The sequence below is a fragment of the Idiotropiscis lumnitzeri genome, chromosome 2, assembly GCF_059441095.1.
Source record: "Idiotropiscis lumnitzeri isolate Australia: NSW breed Sydney's pygmy pipehorse chromosome 2, RoL_Ilum_1.0, whole genome shotgun sequence".
Lineage (NCBI taxonomy): Eukaryota > Metazoa > Chordata > Actinopteri > Syngnathiformes > Syngnathidae > Idiotropiscis > Idiotropiscis lumnitzeri.
This window is the reverse complement of record NC_142392.1, coordinates 17,062,598-17,077,812: the sequence shown is the minus strand read 5'-3', so window position 1 is coordinate 17,077,812 and position 15,215 is coordinate 17,062,598.

The window sequence follows — 15,215 nt, the reverse complement described above, 5'->3', positions numbered from 1 at the left end:
GAAGTGTAACGTTAAATATTTTTCTAAATGTTTTTTGTACAACGCAACTTTAGTTTCGTTATGAAGCAGCGTAGTTCGTACCCGGAAATGACGTCATCAAATCGGATGTCGCGGAAGCAGGAAGTATAATAATAGATCACCAATAAGAGAGAAATGTGATGATAATGAAGTCCAATCGAGCACAATCTGCATACATCTTTTGCCTTTGGTAGCATCGTGTGTACGTACAAGTTTGTGTTATTAACATTGACTATTACTCTAACTATCCTGAGATTGCCCAACTCACCAGCACCACTGCACAGTCCATTATTGTGCACATGAAAGGGTTCTTTGCAAGACAAGGAATTCCGCAGTGTGTTGTGAGTGACAACGGTCCGCAATTTGACTGTGGAGAATTTCAACAGTTTGCAAAGCAATATGGATTCACTTCAAGCCCTTTATACCCACAGGCAAATGGCCAGGCTGAGAAGGGAGTGCAAATCATCAAGAGACTGCTAAGGAAGGCCAAGGATGATGCATCTGATCCTTACTTTGCCCTATTGAGTTACAGAGCTGCACCTCTGGAGTGGGGAGCTTCTTCGCCTGCTGACCTACTCATGTGCCGTAAGCTTCGCACCACGCTTCCACAAATACCACAAGGACAGGACAACAACATTTGGTTTGAAAAGAAGAGAATGCTCAAACTCAAACAGAAAATTGCATATGACAGAGCTCCAAAACATCTGGAACCTCTTTCTAAGAAAGACACTGTAAGGATCGAGGGACCTCATTGGGACAGAAAAGTGACTGTCCTTATCGAAGCCGGACCGAGATCTTACATTGTGGAAACAAAGCATGGACAAAAAGTGAGGAGGAACAGGAGGAGTCTTCTGAAGGTTCCCGAGGACTGGAAGAAATCTTCTGATGCGGCTGAGGCTGCAAAGCAGGTGGATACATCGAAGGAGCACAGACATCAACCACCAGCAATTTCTGGGATTACTGAACCTCTTCGAAGATCAACAAGAGTTAGACGACAACCGGACAGGCTGATTGAAAATGATTAATGTTGTGTTATTGTTGCGAAAACGGTTGTAGAGCTGCTTGTTGGCATAAAAATGTGTGGATATTGATAAGAAGTGAAAATAATTGATAACAAAACAAAATTATCATAATAATAATAATAAATAATAATGAAAAAAAAGGCACAGGCATTGTTTAACGTTTGAAAGGGAGATGTAATGACAGCAGTTATATCATTGGTCACTAGTTGGCAGTATTGCCTGACGTGTGTTTGGTTACCAGACGAACAAGTGTGTACGCACATAGACGAGAATGCAAGTCAATAAATAAAGAGACACAAGCTTGCAGCATCACGTTACCTGCGTGACTTCTTAAGATAGAAGACGGAACATTACAGTAACCATTAAAAAAAACGTATAGTAACAATAAAATTATTTTTAAAAAAACGTATCGTAAACATACTAAAGCTGTTGCTTTATGTTATTTACAAAGAATTTTTGTTTAAAATCCCCCTGGCTCTTCTTTTTGTCTTTTCTCTATTATGTACGTATTAGTAGCTGACCTTCCCACAACTCCCTGGCAGAAGGTAGGCACTGATTTTTTTTCATATAAGAGAACATTATCAGATTCCCAAGCGTGAAAAAATCCTGAGTGACATGGCAGGTGCTAAGTACTTCAAATTAAATGCATCGCATGGATTTCGGTATTAATAACTGTGTTTGGTTTGCTTTTGTGAATAAAGATTTTACAAAAAACGTATGAGTAAATATTTATCATCTCATCAATATTTGCACAACAGAGTACTGAGTTTCGAGATCCTCACAATAATAATTCTCAAAATTATATTTCTTAGCAATTGAGCTTAGTTAAGGGATATTTTATTGACAATCTAACATCACTATACAAAGACAGAAAAAAATGGTGGGGGGGGGGCGCGAATCTTTTTTCTTCTTGGTAGGGGCGGGCGTGAAATAATTGAGAGGCATTGCTAGTATATGCAGACATTATATTCATACAATCTCGCAGCCCGAGTGAAACACAGCATTGTTGCAAGTTCGGGAGGAGAAACTTAAACGTCCCACTGCTCTTGCAGCAGCGGCTTCTCGGGGCAAAGGCGGAAGTGACGTCAGAGTTTACTCGCCAATGTGGCGTTATTTTAGTTATTTTGTTCATTTTTTTATCAACCGAATTAAAATATTATATAAAATATATATTAAAATAGAACATACATGGGTAAAAACAAACACAGAGGCAAAGAAATATATTTGAAAAATACGTGCTTAAAGCATGACGTCATAAGCAAGCGCGCAGCTTCCGAAGGACCTCGACCACATCCACACCGGAACAAAAACAGTCCACCGCTAAATTCTTCTGATTTAGTGTGGAACTGACTGTAAATTTCTCACAGAATGTCCAGTGCTACTCTGAAGGACTACGACATAATTCATTAAGTCTTTGTGTCCCGATAACCTCATCTTCGCGCGTTGATGCTTTTCGGCGTAGTTAGCTTAGCTTGTTAGCTTGCTAGCCGCTAACGAAAAGAGGCACATGACTCATCGCCAAGCAGAGATCAAGTGCGGATTTTTTGGAATTATCATTTGAAAATGTGTGAAAGAACGACGCCCAAGTACAAAGAGGAACTTTGTGGAATAAAAGAAGAGAACGAGCAACATCTTCAACTGCTGGGCGAAGTTTGCAACCAGCCTTGTGTTGTGCCACTCAAAGCAGGTTTGTACACGTTTTACTCTCATTTGCTTTGTAAAGAACGACTTTCTATCGTTAAAAATATACATAACAACATTAAGTTTTTGGGAGAAATCGTTCAAGGTCATTGCCGTTTTATTTTTAAATATTGCCTTTTACTATCCGGTTCGCTGAACATTTGTTTATGGCAAATTAAATCAGTGCAGAAATTAAATGCCAATAACCATTAGCGGGGGGTAAACTCCGTGTTTTTTTTTCTCAGTTTAAAATTTGAACTGATTATTTAACATTTTACTTATTCCGGTTTTTAAATGTTGTGAAAGAAATTAAGTTTGTCATGTCATCATGTTTCAAAACTATGCTGACAGATGTAGTGTATTTTTATTTCCACCGTTGGAGTTGAGCCACCGAGAAAATGAGAAACATTTAGTAAATGAATCTTAAAAGCTAAACTTACTCCAATGCGTGTTCGTTTTTTGTACTCAAGAAGAAAAGGGTCAAATAAAGACTTGACAACAACTGAATAGAGTTCCGATATTTTAGTTTCTTCGATTTCTGGAGTTCAGGAAATAGTATCTGGGCGGCTTTTTCTTAATCTGACGAGAAACTGTACTCAGACGAGTACAATCGAAAAATGGCGCGCTGATCTCACCCCAGCCTCACATTTTATAGGAGGTTTTTTATGTCAAGGGTCATGTAGGTTGAATCTGTCGTCCTTGCTCCTTCCCCCGGCCTGGTCCACGTCCAAGGCTGACCTTCTCAGGCAGGCGGCAGTCTCTCCGTCTCTCCTGCTCACATTCCCCTGCAATCTCGTCAGTGTACAGATTGTGTGGTGTATGTTTTCCCAGATCAGATTATATTTTTGGGTCTTCTTGATAGCATCGCTGTGACGTCCTCCCCGGCCCAACTTGATATGTTTGTATCTTCTATGGCCTATGTGGAGAATGTGCTTTGAAGTATTTGTCCATGAAGTGCTATCTGGGGTGTCATCAGTTTGACCTGATGTCAGGTTTAAAAAGGTCCTGACGCCTTCATTAGACTGAATTAAATGCAGAGAACCAGAGGAATGACCAGGGAAGGTTTTGTCTTTTCTCCATCGCGATGGGAGGAGAAGCCAGGAGGTGAAGTAGGCGTCTTGCCAGTTCAATCTCCCGTACTCTCACTGACTTCTTCGCCCATCCCTCTGGACTTTATTCAGAGAAAAACGAAACCTACGGAAAGTGAAACCCAAACAAGCGTGTGGGTGTGCGCATGTGTGCTGAAGCAATGATGTGCGTGTCTGTGAGTGTGTGTGTAATTATCATTGATACAAATAGTGTATAAAAACATGATTAAAAATACACAAACTATTTACATACTCTCACACCTGAGCAGACTGAATTTGTTTGTTCTGAATGAGAGTGTGGGTCATGAAAATACTATGTGTGTAATTTTGAGGTCTTACATTTAAACTGTCATATTAATTTAGCATATGAATGCATCAGTAAACACCATGACTACAATCCCAGTCAATCTTATCGATGCACTGTACTTCTACATACATTTGAAAAATGATTTTTGTTTAATCAATGTCGAACATATTCAGTAAATATGAACCTGCTCAATTAAATAATTGACCTTCTGTCCCGTAAGTGTTTAAAATAATGCCAGTAATCGTAATACAAACCTTCAATATTCATGTCCGGTGTGGCCATTAGAAGGGAAGGCCGGAGAAAGGGGACACCTTTCCCTTTTTTTCTTTTTGGGGAGACTTCTTTTGACATCAGCACGTGACAAAAATAACCAAAATGGCTGTGTCAGAGAGGTTCTTTCCATCACCAATTCTGTCATGCCCAGCGACCTGTGCGGAGGGAAGCTGAGCCAGACCCACACATCAACAACTAAATATACCACACAGGTTAATAGAAGGTCACAAAAACATGGACTTCTTAAACAGGAAAACGTGAGTTCAGTGGTAACAGAGTTGTGTCCATGCTGGCAGTTTAGCAGAAAGCCACAAAAACAGATGCACGTCTTGAACCGTGTTTGACAGGAAACCGTTTAGCTCGCATTTAACAGAATTGTGACCCAAACATTGTGTTGTAAGCTGAAACCGTTCGAACAACAGGAAGCGTGTGGACGGGTGTGATAAAGTCAGTGTTCATGTTTTTCCATTCTTTATGGGTTGTCATATACAAATTTGCTTTGCTGTGCTTTAATAAAACGCCGCACAGGAGCGGGAAAGCTTTTCTCTTTGCCGGACTGCTCCTTGCAAGTGACAAAGACAATCTTGGTTGGGTGATTTATTTGTGCAGGCGTGTCTCGTTTTTGAAAACTTCTTTGACAAATCTTGTTCAAGCAATTCCTTCTGGAATGATTCAATCTGACTCTAAAAACTGTGCACACTGCGGCAAAATGATCAATGGCGGTTGATGAATTTTCATGGATATAACACAAAGGATTACGTTTTTTAAAATATCAAGTACGTATTGGTCTTATTTATGAAAATTTTACTGGCTCGGTCAATGAACCTCGGGTGGGCCTGCACCGTTTTGTGCACATGTGCATAGTTTCACCTCATCCAAACATTTAAAATACATTTAATGCATCCATCCAGGGTTGCACGGATCTCATCAGTGAACAAGCGCATGCTGTAAGGAATGCATCTGCATCTTTGGCTTACTATGGGCTGAAAAAGGGAGAACGTCACAAACCCCTGTTCTACCAGGGCCCCTTTAATTCTTTCAGGTATCCAGATTATAATGGAACCAAAAAGTACCCACGATGAAACTACAGTGGAACCTCGGTTCTCGACCATAATCCGTTCCAGAACCCTGTTCGAAAAGCGAATTGTTCGAACACCGAAACCATTCCTTTGCTGCTTGCACTGACTTTCTTTGGAGGCATGATTAGGGGCTAAAACACTTCGTACACCTATATAAAACGCGAGAGCAAAACGCAGCACGTCCGCACGCGACAACAGTTGGTCACGAAGAGAGAGAGAGAGCGATCTACACCCGTACGCCGTTCAGCATCCCACCCTCGCGTGCGCACTCACGCGTCATACCGGCGTTCGAACTCCGAGGTTTGTTCGAACTGCGAAGCAAGAATTTCTCTTTTTTGTTGTTCGAAATCCGATTAGTTCGACCTCAGAGTCGTTCGAGAACCGAGGTTCCACTGTATCTCTGAATGCAAAATGAAAAACTTGTAAAGATATTTCACTTGAAGGATTCCTATTCTATTAATGACATAAAGTTGTGATGGCCCCCATCAATATGTTCGGGTCCCACAACAGGTGTTCCATCAGACGCACACAATAGCCTGTGTGTGCTAACTTCAGCTCGCTTCCAGAAACGTCTGTGACCATGTCTGGAATGAAATTGGGCATCAGCCGCAACGTGCTTCCTTTTTAAATGCTCGTTTATCACCGTTGTGCTGCGAAAGGGAGGTTTACATCGTAGGACGGAATTTTGTGAAGTGTCCCCATGGTCGGGTCCAAGTTGGGGTCGCACGCATTGCTCCGTGTGCGGCGGGCACAAGTCAAGGTAGCATGGTAGAAACAATATAAGACAAAGTCGCCGCCTGACCTTTGACTTGGCCAAACCAAATTAGTCTTTTTGTGTCCTGCAGACGTCAGACAACATGATCTCTGTTCTGTGAAAGAGGAGCCAGACTTGACTCACATCAAAAAGGAGGAGGAGGAGGAGATCAACAAGTCACCACTGAACGTTGTCCCTATAAAGACTGAAGATGAAAACAAGGATGTGAGTGAGGACAACAGAGGGGCGGAGCCTACAAGCAGCAGTTCAAGTCATCACGTGACAACAGAAGGTGATGAAGACCACTGGGGGCCATCACAAGCACATAATGAGGACACATTATCAGACGCTCATGACGATGATGATGATGATGATGACGATGATGGGCAAGCCAAAGGTGAAAGGGCACGTCACACTGATTCATTAACTTCAAAGTTGTCTTTAAAACCACACACAAGAACACACAGTGGAGAAAAAACATTTTCATGCTCATTTTGTCGCAAAAGCTTCTCACAAAAGGCACAATTTACAAGGCACACAAGAACACACAGTGGAGAGAAGCCTTTTTCATGCTCGGTTTGTGGCAAAGGATTCTCTCAAAAGGCATATTTAACAGAACACACAAGAATACACAGTGGAGAGAAGCCTTTTTCCTGCTCAGTTTGTGGCAAAAGCTTTTCTTTAAAGTCATATTTAATAAAACACACAACAATACACAGTGGAGAAAAACATTTTTCCTGCTCAGTTTGCGGAAAAAGTTTCTCTCAAAAGTCACATTTAACAGAACACACAGTGGAGAGAAGCCTTTTTCCTGCTCAGTTTGTGGCAAAAGCTTTTCTTTAAAGTCATATTTAAGAAAACACACAACAATACACAGTGGAGAAAAACCTTTTTCCTGCTCAGTTTGTAGGAAAAGTTTCTCTCAAAAGTCACGATTAACAGAACATACAAGAACACACAGTGGTGAAAAACCTTTTTCCTGCTCAATTTGTGGAAATAATTTCTATCGTAAGTCGCATTTAATAAAACACACAACAATACATAGTGGAGAAAAACCTTTTTCCTGCTCAGTTTGTGGAAAATGCTTCTCTCAAAAGTATAATTTAACAAGCCACTTAAGAAGACACAGTGGAGAAAAGCCTTTTTCCTGCTCAGTTTGTGGCAAAAGCTTCTCTGGAAAGTTTAATTTAATAGAACACACAACAACACACAGTGGAGAAAAACCCTTTTCATGCTCAGTTTGTGGCAAAAGCTTCTCTGGAAAGTCAACTTTAACAAAACATAAAAGAATACACAGTGGTGAAAAACCTTTTTCCTGCTCAGTTTGTAGGAAAGGTTTCACTCAAAAATCAACTTTAACAAATCATAGAAGAACACACGGTGGCGAAAAGCCATTCAGTTGCAGTGTTTGTGCTAAAAAATTCTTCACTAAACAGGGTGCCGAGAGTCACAATTGTGCTGGTGAGAATTGCAGCAATCCTTGAAGCTTAAAAAAAAACGATGTAAATGTGATTTTGAATAAAATATGATAAATTTAATTTTGAAAAGCTTTTTTTATTGACATTAAGCCAATGTGATCAGTGCCAGAATAACCATTGTCTCTGAGTGATGATGAGTTGTTTTGTTTTTATATCAAACATTATCAATGAAATTAATTGCCTTTGCCTGGAACAACATTTGTTAACGTTATGCTTTTCAATTGTCTTTTTAATCCTAATGGAAAAGGTGTGAGATGAAACGGTGCTTATGAAATCGGTATCTTCCACAATCATCAATAAAATCACTTGTTCCACTTGCTCAACTGGCCTTCATTACGCTGTGTGAAAAGGTGAAAACCTGAACAAGAAGTTGAACTATAAAAAGAACCAGAAAGAGAAACGCAAGTAGTCTCAGTTTCTCTCAAAGGATTTGGAATGTCAGGAGTTGGCAACTTGATGGTGACTGGAGTCAACGTTTATTTGTCACCTCGGAGGAGATGATCCGCATCACGCAGTTCGTTGCTGCTGCTGTCTGAATTGAACCCCGGAGGTCACCCGCCAGCGTCCTGAATTTCACCGGCAGATCTTCAGCTATCCCACGTCTGACCCCAGATTGTTGTGGAATTTTCAGCAGTAAGGGAAGATCAATGAGATAGTCTGGAAAATAAATTGTCTTTTGGGTCAGTCTGTAGAGTGATCTCAGTGGGAGAAGTGCGTGGGAAGATACTGATGCACACAGGAAGATGAAGATTTATTTGACAGTGGAATCTTAAAACGGAGATATTTTTTCTGCATTGAGCATACTTTTCAGTCAAAGTCGTGTTGTACAAGAAGCGAAAGGCACTTTCTCAAAAGCAGGTGGCCACAATAAATAACAAAAACCTTACTTGCTAAATAGTTTTCCATAACATTAAGATTGAACAAAATATTGACATGAATATTTAAAAAGAAACGATTAAACGTTGAATACTAAATTATTACTAAAACAGTTGAATGAATTTTGAAATAATAGTGAATAGGCGTAGTTTAATGAATACTGAGACGAATAATGAAATATTTCAGTGCTTATATCAACACTGAAATCATTTTTAACACTCTAATATTTAGATATTTAGATAATGAAACAGTGACGTATTTTAATTTAAAATTCGCAACAACGTCGCTGGCGAAAAACCCTGTAAAAAGGCAAAGGTGCAAACATGTTGACATAAAGTATCACTTTATCATGTCAACTCTTAATAATAGGGAAATACATTTGGAATACTGTCCAGCCGACGACATGGTGTCAGATGTTTTAACAAAGCCAGCAACAAAAGTAAAATTCAATACATCTGTAAAGTTCATATTTGGGAACTAAAATGTTTGGTCAAATGCATACGGTTTAAATCTTACGTTTTTTCATTTTTCAAATTGTACGTTTTTCCAATGTTTAGAAAAAGATAACAATGATTTGCATCGCAAATGGCGACATCTGTCGGTGAGCGGTGACAGTGCCACATGGCCAGCAGCCAATCATATCACAGCGGGGTGTGTCCTGTTCTTCGGATTTCGTGCGGAACAGACTGCAGTTTTCACGCAGGAAATCCATTCAGCGCTACTTTAAAAATCGATGCCATCTTTAATTCGTCTCGTCGAACAAAGAGAAGCTCACGAGTTATCGCCAAGCAGAGATCAAGTGCGGATTTGTTGGGATTGGCGTTTGAAAATGTGTGCAAGAACGACACCCAAGTACAAAGAGGAACTTTGTGGAAAAAAAGAAGAGAACGAGCAACATCTTCAACTGCTAGGCGAAGGTTGCAAGCAGCCTCGTGTTGTGCTACACGAAGCAGGTTTGTACACGTTTTACTCTCATTTGCTTTGTAAAGAACGACTTTCTATCGTTAAAAATATGCATCACAACATTAAGTTGTTTGGGGGAATGCGTTCAAGGTCAATTGCCTCTCTCATGTCTTGAATAGACATTAATGTTTCACAAGTTTAAGTCAAAGATTTTGAATTTGTTCACCTTTCCTCCTAAGCAAGTATATTATTTTTGTTCTCTTGGTGCCGTTGGAATTTAACTCTAAGACTGTAGCATAACTTTTACCAAATTATTCGAATTAATTATCTGATTCCATTAATGATTAACCAAACATGACCGACATTCATCCAACAATTATGCGCGCTCGTTTTGAGAGAAAGACGACCAGGAAGCCGGCAACTTCACACAGGAGCCGATTTATTCCTCACAGGAGATCTAGTACAAAAGCCCTCTCAACACAGTTCTGCGCGCCTCTGTACCCAACAGAAGACAAAGTTTTGTTACCTCTTTTGGATTTCACCTGGACAGGTAGTATTGATAACACACAGTCCTGTTTACCGATCCCAGTCAAGCCACTGTGGATTGAATTGACACCACAGCACCGCCTCTGACACTTTCTAAATCAACATCGGCCAGTGTTGAACTTATTTGCTTCGTTTGGGAATAAATATGCAACAAGGTAGGGTGCTTCTTATTGCATACTCTACACACCAAACGTCCTTTGCATTCTCTGCTTCTGTGCCCAATGCACAAACAACCAAAGCACATTCCTTTTTCCTTCAAAAAAGACATCTTTTCAACTTGCGTCTTTTTATCCAATAGAAGGCAAACATCCAAAGAATGTCCAGCTCCACAAAACAAGCATGCCTTTACAGGTAAGTTCTTCTCCATTTTATTTACAGGCTCCATTTTCTTTTCCACAGGTGCTATTGTAGTGGCAAAGCTACTCCCTTTAGCTTTCGTACCAGTCCGAAAAGTCACAGGATTAAACTCTCTTTTTCCTGTTGCAGGCAAATCTTGTATATCTCCAAAGAGAGGATCACTTGCAATCTTAACTTGCTTCTCCACAAACTCCACAATGTCATGAAATGTGGCTCTGCGATGGTACGTTTCTTGCAGATGGCAGACCACACTTCTCCACTTATCTCTAAGCTTGTAAGGCAGTTTTTTAACCATATTTTGCATATTGGTGGGCACGTTTAGGTCACCTACAGAATCTCCCGTTGAATTACAGCATTCACGAAGCAATAGACTGTAGGCCTGCATCGCCTTGAGATTTTCTCCCTTTATCAAAGGCCATGAAAGTACCTTGTCCATGTATGCAGAAGCTACTTTAAACGGATCTCCAAAATGTTCTTGTAGCAAAGCCTTCGCTTTAATTAATCCACGAGAAGGTGGCAGATGTTGACAGCTTCGGACCAGATCCAGGGACTGGCCTCTGGTATATTGCTCGAGGTAGTACAAACAGTTCTTGTGATTAGGAGTTCTTTCTTCGATGTTGTTGTCAGGTTTAAAAGGTCCTGACGCCTTCATTAGACTGAATTAAATGCAGAGAACCAGAGGAATAACCAGGGAAGGTTTTGTCTTTTCTCCATCGCGATGGGAGGAGAAGCCAGGAAGTGAAGTAGACGTCTTGCCAGTTCACTCTCCCGCACTCTCACTGGCTCCTTCGCCCATCCCTCTGGACTTTATTCAAAGAAAAACGAAACCTATGGAAAGTGAAACTTAAAACAAGCGTGTGGGTGTGCGCATGTGTGCTGAAGCAATGATGTGCGTGTCTGTGAGTGTGTGTGTAATTATCATTGATACAAATAGTGTATAAAAAACATGATTAAAAATACACAAACTATTTACATACTCTCACATTTCCCCCCTGTTTGTCGGATTTAAATCATGTCCATACGGCTTTAAGATGAGTCATCAGGGAATAAAACATATAAAAATACATTTCAATGTGCCTAGTGAAAAATAACAAAACTGTCTCCACGCAGAGCTTGTCTCTGGGGGACTCGATGCAGGCCCCTTGCCTCGCTGTAGGAGGAGACAGCCGTCTTTACCTCCCGGATCTTCGTGTGTGGGGCTTGGGCGACAAGTCCATATTCATTTTACGTTTCAGTGTCCAGTTCGAGTTCGTCATTGTCCAGTTCGAGTTTGTCATACTCAACATCAATCAGATTGTAATGTTACTTTTGGGCAACAAACATGCAATTAATCATCATTTTTGTCATAAAAATAATGCAACAAAAACAGACTACACATAACAAAAAATGAAAACCATAATTATCCCGATATATATTGTCTTTCAAATTCTTCATAGTGGTCATAACATCAATAATTGTTTCATTTTTAAAACTTTAAATGCAATTATGTTCTTCAATCAAGGCTCAAATTCCTTTATGTACGTCATTAATTTCCAAACCATATCTAATCTTTTTATTCTGTGGCTTCAACATTCGTATCTGTGGCTGGTGGTGTGGTTCTGATGTGCGTGTGGTCCGAGATTGTGACTCGGGGAGGGATTCGCGTTGCTAGGCCTTTAGCTGGAAACCGGTGAAGCTTGTACTGCAACTGGTGGATCCAGCTGCCACGCCCCGCGACCTTTGCAGCGTCGGGGTCACCGCCATCATCTGGCGAGGGCCATCTCAGCATTCACTTCCCCCCAACGGAGTCGTTTCAACACCTTGAAGAAGAGTTGGTCTCCCACACGGACGTGATTTCTGTAAATCAGAACACACTTGACCAGTATTTGCGTCTTTTGCATCTTTTTCGGTCAAACATGTTTTTTGTTGGTGGTTCTGATGAACCTGAGAGTCTATAGGGGATAGTGTCCTTCCTTCGGCTGGCATTGTCCTCATTGCTGTGATTGAAACACAGTCTGGCCATTGTCTCTCTTTTTTCTTTTTTTTTCCATTAGTGCGTTCCACAAGTCCTGCAGACTGTATGCACAGTGACGCTTTGAGTCCATTTTTTAACAACTGTCCCACTTGTTACAACATCATTCACAAAATGCATCATTTTCACTTCAAATCACTTCTTGAAATTCCAAATGTCAGGATAATTTGATTACACAACACTTTTCCCAATCGTTTTTAGCATCAGCATGTGTTGTTGGAAACAACTTGATCCATTTTGAAAACATATCAATCATAGTCAAACAATATTGCAACCCAAACAAATAACAGTGTCCAAAAAATTTTTTTTTGTTGAAAAGTCTGTATGTGGGAACAATTCCATATCATATCTCCTCCCTGTTGAGGCACGACGTCTGCTCGTGTCTCACTCAATGTTTGCATCATTGTCCACCCAATGTGCATGTTCAATTAGTGGTGCCTTTTTCCCTGGCCTGAGATCAACTTGTCAAGTTGATTTACTGTGTGTGTGCGTGTGTGTGCGTGTGTGTGCGTGTGCGTGTGTGTGCGTGTGTGTGTGTGTGTGTGCTTTCATTAAACCTCTTGTGCTTTGTTGACTCTGAGGTTATGGCTTGGCTCCAGCCTTTATTCAATCGTAATCGTGTCATTTTCTGTTCAGAGAATTTTTTTTTTTTATTTACAAATACTTACTTAGACGTGCTTTATGCGCAACCTTTCTTTTATCTTTTGTGATTTTTAAAGCACCCGTTCGCCCAAAATCAACAGAACACAAGAACATTTTATCTTGACTGTGAGTTCACATTGTAACCATACAGCTCATAGAAAATGGAAAACCCCAAATTTTAATTAGCTCACAACCGCCTACGCTCTTCCTGCTTATCCTAACAATTTCTCTTTTACAAGTTATCTGTTGGTATCACACTACTAATACTCCCATCGCATAAAAGTCAGCGTGATTTCTTCCTACAACCTTGGTTCTCAGACACTTTCTTATCAGTCTGGAAGGTGCACCTGGTCTTCATGTCTTCACACGTCTTAACTCCTCCAGTCGGGAGGAAAAAATGTCAAAAAGTCAAGTCATGGGTTTGGTGAAAATTTGGACGGCTCCACAGTCGTGTGGCGCCTTCTAAATGGTGCGTGGAAAAAGAATGACGCTGGGCTTAAATGCATCGCACCTTATTAATGTAATGTTACAATTAAATCGCCGTGCAATGTGAATGTCGTGTGATGGAATGACATTTTTTCATTCCTTAAAGCAGCAGTGAAAGCTCTTGATCACACTCTTAAGTGGTTCTCTGCCACGAAATCCAAATTGTTGTGACTAATATGCAAATGGATTCACTTTCCTGTGTTTCTGCAGCAACACAAGTCCATGAAGCCATTTTTTGCAGTCACTGTTTGCCCAAATGGCTTATAATAATAATTTGGTAGTGCATTAAGATGCTTTGTAAATACAATCTTGCAGTGTATCTCCACAAGTTCCAACATACACAACCCATTTTATGGCCATGATACTGTTGTTTTAAACTCACCCTAAGCCTGTTGGGCTCTTTCTCTGCCGCATAAATTACAGCCCTGAGAGACTTTGGGCTCCAACTTTATCTATGAAAGGTCAGGGACTTAATGGAGGTCATGAAAGTCCCAAGGAAGGCGTTTACACAAAAGTGGTCTGGCAAAGTTTTATTACTATTTTTCTTCCCGCTTATCACTGACAATGCGACCTTTTAAAGTTTTGACTCTTGTTTAAATTCGCCCTTGCTTATTAATTCCGATATTAAAGTCCAATTGTCAGTGTATCACGGCCTAATAAGCAAAACGCATGTTGATGTAGAAGTCCTTCTACACACACTTTTTATGTTAGTTTTTTTCTTTCGCCATGTGATCCTCTGTTGCTTCTCTCTTCGTCCTGAAAAGTTATTGTTTATCACAAGACTCTCTGCTTCCTTCTTTTTTTTAAATGTTTTCTCTTTTTCTTCCTTCTGCTCAACACGTTCAAGCTTTTTGTGCATAATTTAAAATCTTCTTTTCCATTTTACAAGTTGGCCAATTTAAATTAGGTTGTTTTATTTGAAAAGCCTGTAATTCTCTTTTTCCTTTTTCACATAATCACAAATTTCTTATCACAAAATGAACATGTTAATTCTATTTTATTTTTTATTTTTTTTCTCTAATCTTGACTCATTTCACTTTGACCAATTCTACCTTAAAGTGGACAAGTACACATTAATGTTATCTGTAATTTCTAATTTCTTCTCTGCTTTAATGAAAATTATAGCCCTTGCCAAATTTTTCCTGTATCATTTATATTTCTGCATTTCATTTAAAGGAGTGGAAGAGTTGAAACCTGGCTAGTTTTATTCGATGTCCTGCATCTTGTGTCACTGTTATTCTGTGGAATGCTGAGTGTGTGGCTGGTGAAGTTGGAAAAAGAAAGTGAAAGAATGTGAGGTTTGGGAGGTTTTAGGTTGGTGCCTGGCGCAGACAGACACCTCGAGCGGGAAGGGGGTCGACAAGAAACTGGACCCTTCAGCCACAAGCAGGAGGGGCCACCACTTGAAGAAAGACCAAGAGAAGCAAGCTAAAGTTAACTGCAGCATACACATAGCCAATAGAATCATGCCAGGATGCCTTTGTCTCTGTGTCATTTGCATATTGTGTCTATAAATTAATGCTGAACAGCGAAGACAAAGAGAGCTGTATTGAGAGGGACCCAAACTCAAGTTGTAGATTTGTGTGTTAGGAATAAATCCACTCGTGTGTGAAAATGCCGGCTTCCTGATACCTTTCTATTGCAGAACGAGCGCGCATATTGTTGGATGAGTGTGAGTTGGGTAAAGTCACAAAT